A 7,890-nucleotide genomic window follows, 5' to 3' on the forward strand; every position below is an offset into this window, starting at 1 on the left:
ACAAAATAAAACAAGAAAATATTCATATCATACAAGATGCTCCAAGCAAAACACATATAATGTGACGAATAAAAATATAGTTTCGAGTAAAATACCGATAGTCGTTAGAATAAAGAGGGGATGCCACTCGGGGGCATCCCCAAGTTAAGTTGGTTGCTCATTCTTGGATAATAGCTTGGGATGTCAGGGCATCCCCAAGCTTAGGCTCGTCTATCCTTTATTCCTTCATCCATCGTAAGATAACCCAAAACTTGAAAACTTCAATCACACAAAACTCAACAAAACCTTCGTCAGATCCGTTAGTATAAGAATAATAAATCACTACTATAAGTGTTGTATCAAACCAATCCATATCTTGTTTTTGTATTATATCTACTGTATTCCAACTTTTCTATGGCAAAAACTCATCAAAGAAAACCATAGAGCCATCAAAATAAGCACACAACACAAAGAAAAGAGAATCTGTCAAAACAGAACAGTCTGTAGCAACCTGACTATTTCGAAAACTTCTGTAACTCCAAAAATTCTGGAAAATTAGTAAGACCTAGGAAATTTGTATGTTGATCTAATTCAAGTGGACTGGGTATTTTATCGCTCTCTGGTAAAAATGAAAATTAATTTTGTGAGCGTAGAAGTTTTTTTAGCAACATCAAACAACTATCACCCAAGAAGATCCTAGAGGCTTTACTTGGCACAAACACTAATTAAAACATAAAAAACACAATCATAAAAGTAGCATAATTGTGCTAACACAAAAAACATAAAGCAAAAAGCAAAAATAAAATTTATTCATTGGGTTGCCTCCCAACAAGCGCTATAGTTTTACGCCCTTAGCTAGGCATAAAGCAAGGACCTAAGTTTTGTCATCTTTGGTTCGAGATCCATAAGATGCCCTCATGATTGATTAATATGGTGGCCTAATTATTGTTCTAGGAAAGTGTTCCATACCCTTCCTCAAAGGAAATTGGAACTTAATATTGCCTTCTTTCCTATCAATCACGACACCGATAGTGCGTAAAAACGATCTACCAAGAATAATTGGACAAAACAGATTGCAATCAATATCAAGAACAATAAAATCTATGGGCACACAATTTCTATTTGCAAGAATAAGAGCATCATTAATTCTTCCCATAGTCTTTTTAATAGTAGAATCCCCAAGTGCAAATTCAAAGAGCATGATTCAAGATTGGTAAGACCAAGCACATCACATAAAGATTTGGGAATAGTGGAAACACTAGCACCCAAGTCACATAAAGCAAAACACTCATAATTTTTAATATTGACTTTTATAGTAGGTTCCCATTCATCATGTAATTTTCTAGGAATTGATACTTCTAATTCCAATTTTTCTTCAAAAGCTTTCATCATAGCATCAACAATATGTTTAGTAAAAGCTTTATTTTGTTCATAAGCATGGGGTGAATTTATCATGGATTGCAACAAAGAAATACAATCAATCAAAGAGCAACTATCATAATTAAAGTCTTTGTAATCCAAAAGAGTGGGCACATCACTAGTTAAAGTTTTGACCTCTCCAAACCCACTTTTATCAATTTTCTCAACAAGATTTTCACCCTCTAAAATATTGGGATGCCTTCTACCTAAAGTTGACTCTTCTCCAGTCCCTTTTCCATCAATATTAACTTTACTAAACAAGGAATCAATAGAATAAACACCAATCATTTTAAGATCTTCATCACTTTTGCAAAAGAAATCACTAGAAAATGCTTTTTCTAAAAATTCTCTTTCAGCTCTAAGCATAGCGGTTCTTTTCTTACTTTCATCCATAGAAATATTAAGGGCTTTAATTGGTTCATCTACTTTAGGCACAAAAAATTTCATCTTGAGATTTTCCACATCATGAGCAATTCTATCAACACTTCTAGACAAATCATCAATCTTACTCAACTTTTCTACTATGGAAGTATTGAAAACTTTTTGCGCATTGATAAATTCTTTAATATCGTTCTCAAGATCAGAGGTGTTCCTATTATTATTATAAGATTGATTTCCATAAGAACTACCATAATTATTAGAGGGATTACTAGGAAAAGGCCTAGGATTAAAATTACCTCTATAAGCATTGTTGTTGAAATTATTTTGAGAGATAAAATTCACATCTATGGCATCACTATTTTGCTCAATCAAAGTAGATAAAGGCATATCATTAAGATCAATAGGAGAACTTCTACTAGAAACCAATTTTGACAAGAGCATCAACTTTTTCACTCAAAGAACAAATTTCTTCAACAGAATTAACTTTTTTACTAGTAGGAGCTCTTTCGGTATGCCATCAAGAATAATTTGCCATAATATTATCAAGAAATTTGGTGGCTTCACCCAAATTAATTTCCATAAAAGTACCACCCACGGTGGAATCTAAAAGATTATGAGAAATGAAATTCAACCCCGCATAAAATTTTTGTATGATCATCCAAAGGTTTAACCCATGAGTTGGGAAATTCCTTAGCATCATTTTCATCCTTTCCCAAGATTGTGCAACATGCTCATGTTCAAGTTGCTTGAAATTCATGATCTGGGTTTTAAGGGAAATAATTTTGTGGGAGGAAAATACTTAGTGATAAAAGCATCTCTGCACTTATTCCAAGAATCGATACTATTGCGAGGCAAAGAAGAGAACCAAATTTTTGCAGAATCATGCAAAGAAAATGGAAATAATTTCATCTTGACCACATCATTGTCCACATCTTTTTTCTTTTGCATATCACATAATTCCACAAAGGTATTAAGATGGGACGCGACATCCTCATTAGGAGTACTGAAAAATTGGTCTTTCATAACAAGATTCAACAAAGCGGTATTAATATCACAAGTCTTCGCACTAGTGGCGGGAGGAGCAAGTGGAGTGCCGATAAAATCATTGTTGTTGGTATTTGAGAAATCACATAACTTGGCGTTCTCTTGAGTCATGATGACCACACAACAAGATTGCACTCAAAAACATATCCGATAAGAAAACGGCAAAGAAAAAGAAAGGCGGATAAAACGACAAATTTTTGTGAAGTGGGGGAGAGGAAAATGAGAGGCAAATGGCAAATAATGTAAATTGTGAGGAGATGAGATTTGCGATTAGGAACCTGGTATATGTTGAAGATCCTCCCCGACAACAGCGCCAGAAATTCCTTTTGATGTCGCTTGAAGCTACGTAGGTATTTCCCCAAAGAGGAAGGGATGATGCAGCATAGCGGTAGTAGGTATTTCCCTCAGATATGAAACTAAGGTTATCGAACTAGTAGGAGAACCAAGCAACACAACATAAACAACACCTGCACACAATAACAACTTCTTGCAACCCAACGTGTTAAAGGGGTTGTCAATCCCTTCCGGGGTATGGTGCCTCAAGATAGGCAAACAGACGTCACATAAAGTTGTAGTAGATTGATAGATCGAACGCCAAATAAATAAATAAGAATAAATTGCAGCAACGTATTTTTGGGTTTTTGGTTTAATAGATCTGAAAATAAAAGCAAGGAAAAATAGATCGCAAAGGCAAATATATGAGGAAGAAGACCCGGGGGCCGTAGGTTTCACTAGTGGCTTCTCTCGAGAAAAATAGCAAACGTGGGTAAACAAATTACTGCTGGGAAATTCATAGAACTTCAAATACTCATGACGATATCCTAGCAATGATCATTATATAGGCATCACGTCCAAGATTAGTAGACCGAATCCTGCCTGCATCTACTACTATTACTCCACACATTGACCGCTATCCAGCATGCATCTAGTGTATTAAGTTCATGGAGAAACGGAGTAATGCAATAAGAACGATGACATGATGTAGACAAGATGTATCGATGTAGAGATAGACCCCGTCGTTTTATCCTTAGTAGCAACGATACATACTTGTTGTTTCCCTTTCTGTCACTAGGATCAAGCACCGTAAGATCGAACCCACTACAAAGCACATCTTCCCATGGCAAGATAAATAGATCAAGTTGGCCAAACAAAACCCAAATATTGGGGAAGAAATACGAGGCTATAAGAGATCATGCATAAAAGAGATCAAAGAAACTCAAATACTTTCATGGATATAAAAAGATAGATCTGATCATAAACTCAAAGTTCATCGGATCCCAACATACACATCGCAAAAGAGTTACATCATATGGATCTCCAAGAGACCATTGTATTGAGAATCAAGAGAGGGAGATGAGGCCATCTAGCTACTAACTACGGACCCGAAGGTCTACAAAGAACTACTCACGCATCATCGGAGAGGCACCAATGGAGGTGGTGAACCCCATCCGAGATGGTGTCTAGATTGGATCTGGTGGTTCTGGACTCTGCGGCGGCTGGATGAATATTTCGCCGACTCCCCTGAGGTTTCTAGAATATTGGGGTATTTATAGAGCAAAAAGGCGGTCCGGGGGGCACCCGAGGTGGGCACAAACCACCAGGGCGCGCCTGGGCCTCCTGGCGCTCCCTGGTGGGTTGTGCCCCCCTCGTGGCACTCCCCAGGTGCAGCCAGGGCCCGTTGTGTTCCTTATCGCCCATAAAAATTCTCCGTAAAGTTTCGGGGCATTTGGACTCCGTACGATATTGATTTTCTGCGACGTAAAAAACATGGCAAAGGGGGTGCAATGAAGATAAGATTGAGGATTTCCAAGTACAAGATGTTAGGAAGGAGCCTTGCAAGAGAAGGAGGAGCAACGCTGAGCCTGTTCAACCAGTTAAGGTAAGTCACTGTATCCAACTCAATAGTTCAATTGCTTGTTTGTTTCAGGCATAGTTAATTTTCTCTGTTCAATTGCTTTATTTATCCTCGGTAAATGAGGTGCCCAAACAATGATGCCTGATGTTGGGTACTTGTATAACTATTAGTTGACATAATTAAAGGCCTTACCATTTAATTACTCCGGCGAAGTGTGCCTGAAGCTTTGAAGTCTATTAACCAACTATTACTGGATGAGGCTCACAATCTAGTTTATACTAGGCTAATGATTGCATAATTTTCTTGCTATAGTAGGTTTGTATGAATCCCTCTGCTGTTCATTATGATCCCTAAGACTTTAATTGAGCTACAGAATGGCCAACTGCTTGCTTACTTATATGCAACATGTTGTCTAAATTTGTAACTTGTCCATGTTTTGGATTTGGCCCCAACATCATGCTCCTCAAGTGAGCTAAGAGAGATTTCTATATGCGGGCTGCACAAACTACCATTTTTGTAAATTTTAAAATATCACCTGCTTATGCTTCATGACGTGTAATATTATTGTTAGTCCTGTTTTGCCATGTACAAAATAGTTTGTCTTGCTCGCTTCACTGTTGTAACTATATTTTTGCCCTAGTCATGTGTACATACAGAAACATTTCAGGATGAAGTGACATCAACACAAAGATCTGTGAGCAGTGCGGCATGGCCGTTACCAAATGATTATGGATTGTAATTGGAATGTGCTGATGTTCTAGAGCATCAACTAGAGGTGGCAACACAACATGTACATGATTCTCAACGTACAATCAACAAGTTGAGACTGGACTTGCAGGTATTAGATGCAGGAGTCAAAAAAATGAAATGAGGCACTGAGGTAACCATGAAGGAATTGGAGATTTTGCAGACTGAAATTTGTGCTATCTAAATCCGGCGAGTCCTATTTTCTGAAGAGATTATAGTTCAAATGGTAAGTTCCGTTGAAGCGTGTCCGTGATGTATGAGCTTTATTTGTCCAGTGTATGTAATTTGTTGTTTGTGTATGCTTTATTATCACTAGTGCCGAACTATAATGCCCATTGGGTATATTCGGCTGTAATTTCTTTATTGTATAGTGTAGGATTATTCTACGTTTCTATGCCTTAGTCTTTTTATTATATAGTGTATGTTTTTTTAGAGGCGATATTATAGAGTAGGATAATTCTTGAATATGCTATATAGTTGAAACGGGGCCAACACGCCCAAACATTTCTGGATGCCATACAAACAAACAAACATGTGTAGTCAAAGCGGGCCTTAATTGGGCTGGCCAAAATAATATTTAGTGGATCCCAAATGATGTGGCCCATCGTAACAACGGCTCTTAGCAGGCCATTAATAGGCCAAAAGCTCGATAGGGCCGTATAAATGAAAATGGCCCGTGGGTCTCTAACAGGCCGAAATAAAAATGTCAATTTTGTCTCGGCCCTTTTACTTTATGGGCCAGTAAGAGGCTGAAAGTGTTATGGGCCAGAGGAGGCCCAATTTGCAAACTAGGCTTTTAACAGGCCGAAAGTCGCGTCAGGCTGAAATTTTGCCCTGCGGAACGTGGGCCCCTAATGGACCCAAAGTCAAAGGCCCAACTATTGTGCGGGCCGTTAATAGGCCGAAAGACAAAACGGGCTAGGAATTGGCCCATTTATCAAATGGGCAGAGAACAGGCCTAAAGTCATAACGGGCTAGAATTGGCCCAACTGCAGAATGGGCCGAGAAAAGGCCGAAAGACGTCCCGAGCTATTAACAAACTGGAACTGACGATGGGCTGCTAATAGGCCGAAAGAAGCTCAGGCCGTAATTGGGCCCAAAGACATAGCAGGCTCTTAACGGGATGAAACTAAAGATGGGCTGCAAATTGTCAAATCTAGAATGGGCCTTTGATGGGCCGATTCTGTGTAACTTGTATGGGCCGTGCTTGTAAATGGGTCTGACTCAAGTAGGCCGCTAATGGGCCAGCCTGCTTATTTTGACAGGCCCGACTTGCTAATTTTGACACGCACGGCCTTTTAACCTGAATGGGCCACTGTTGGGCCCAGACACGTGTCAACGTATCATAGGCCTGTTCCGCCCATTCGCTGGATGACAATTGTCCAAATGTCGGGCCGACACATGGATCTGCCGGTGAATGAGAATTTTACACGTGGAAAATCCCATTGGTCAGCGATGTTAACTGGTTATCGGATCGAAACCGGAACCTGATAACTTAACGGCGGCCCGTTACGGTGGATGCCACGTGTCAGTTACCCTTGACGAAAACACTTCTATGACGCGTGATTTATCGTCATGGAAGTGGACACTTCTGTGATGATAATTTTTGTAATGTCATGGAACACTTCTATGACAACACATCTATGACTATCTTGATTCTGTCATAAAATCGTCATGGATGTACATGCATGACAGAAAACGTGACCTACTTTGACAAACACGTATCATCACGGAAGTGTATTTTTTTGTAGTGCTTCAGGGGCATCCTCAAGTTTAGTTGCTTGGGAGTCCTTGAATATTACCTTGGGGTGCCTCGGGCATCCCCAAGCTTAGGCTCTTGCCACTCCTTCATCCATCGTGACCTCACTCAAAACTTGAAAACTTCAGCACATAAAACTCAACAAAATCTTCGTGAGATCCATTAGTATAATAAATCAAATCACTACTTTAAGTACTATTGCAAACCCATTCATATTTTATGATTGTATTATACCCTACTATATTCTAACTTCACCATGGCATATACACCCTGATACAATCCATAGATTCATTAAAACAAGCAAACAATGCAACGAAAACATAATCTATCAAAAACAGAACAATTTGTAAAGGTCTGAAGTTTCGTCATACTTTTGTAACTCCAAAAATTCTAGAACACTAGGACAATGTGGGAAATTTGTATATCAATCATGTCTAAAACATTCGGAGTTTTTCGTCATGTGGACAATGTAAGAGTTTCTGTTTTTTGTATAGAATCAAAGCAACTATTACCCAAATCATCCAAAAGGCTCTACTTGGCACAAACACTAATTTAAACACAAAAACACAACCATAATAGTCGCATAACTATGTGCACACCAAAAATCAGAAAAAGCAATTAAAATTAAGATAACTATTGGGTTGCCTCCGAATTAGCGCTATTGTTTTACGCCCCTGGCTAGGCATAATGCATAGTTTCAAGTGCT

This window comes from Triticum aestivum, chromosome 3A, assembly GCF_018294505.1.
Source record: "Triticum aestivum cultivar Chinese Spring chromosome 3A, IWGSC CS RefSeq v2.1, whole genome shotgun sequence".
Lineage (NCBI taxonomy): Eukaryota > Viridiplantae > Streptophyta > Magnoliopsida > Poales > Poaceae > Triticum > Triticum aestivum.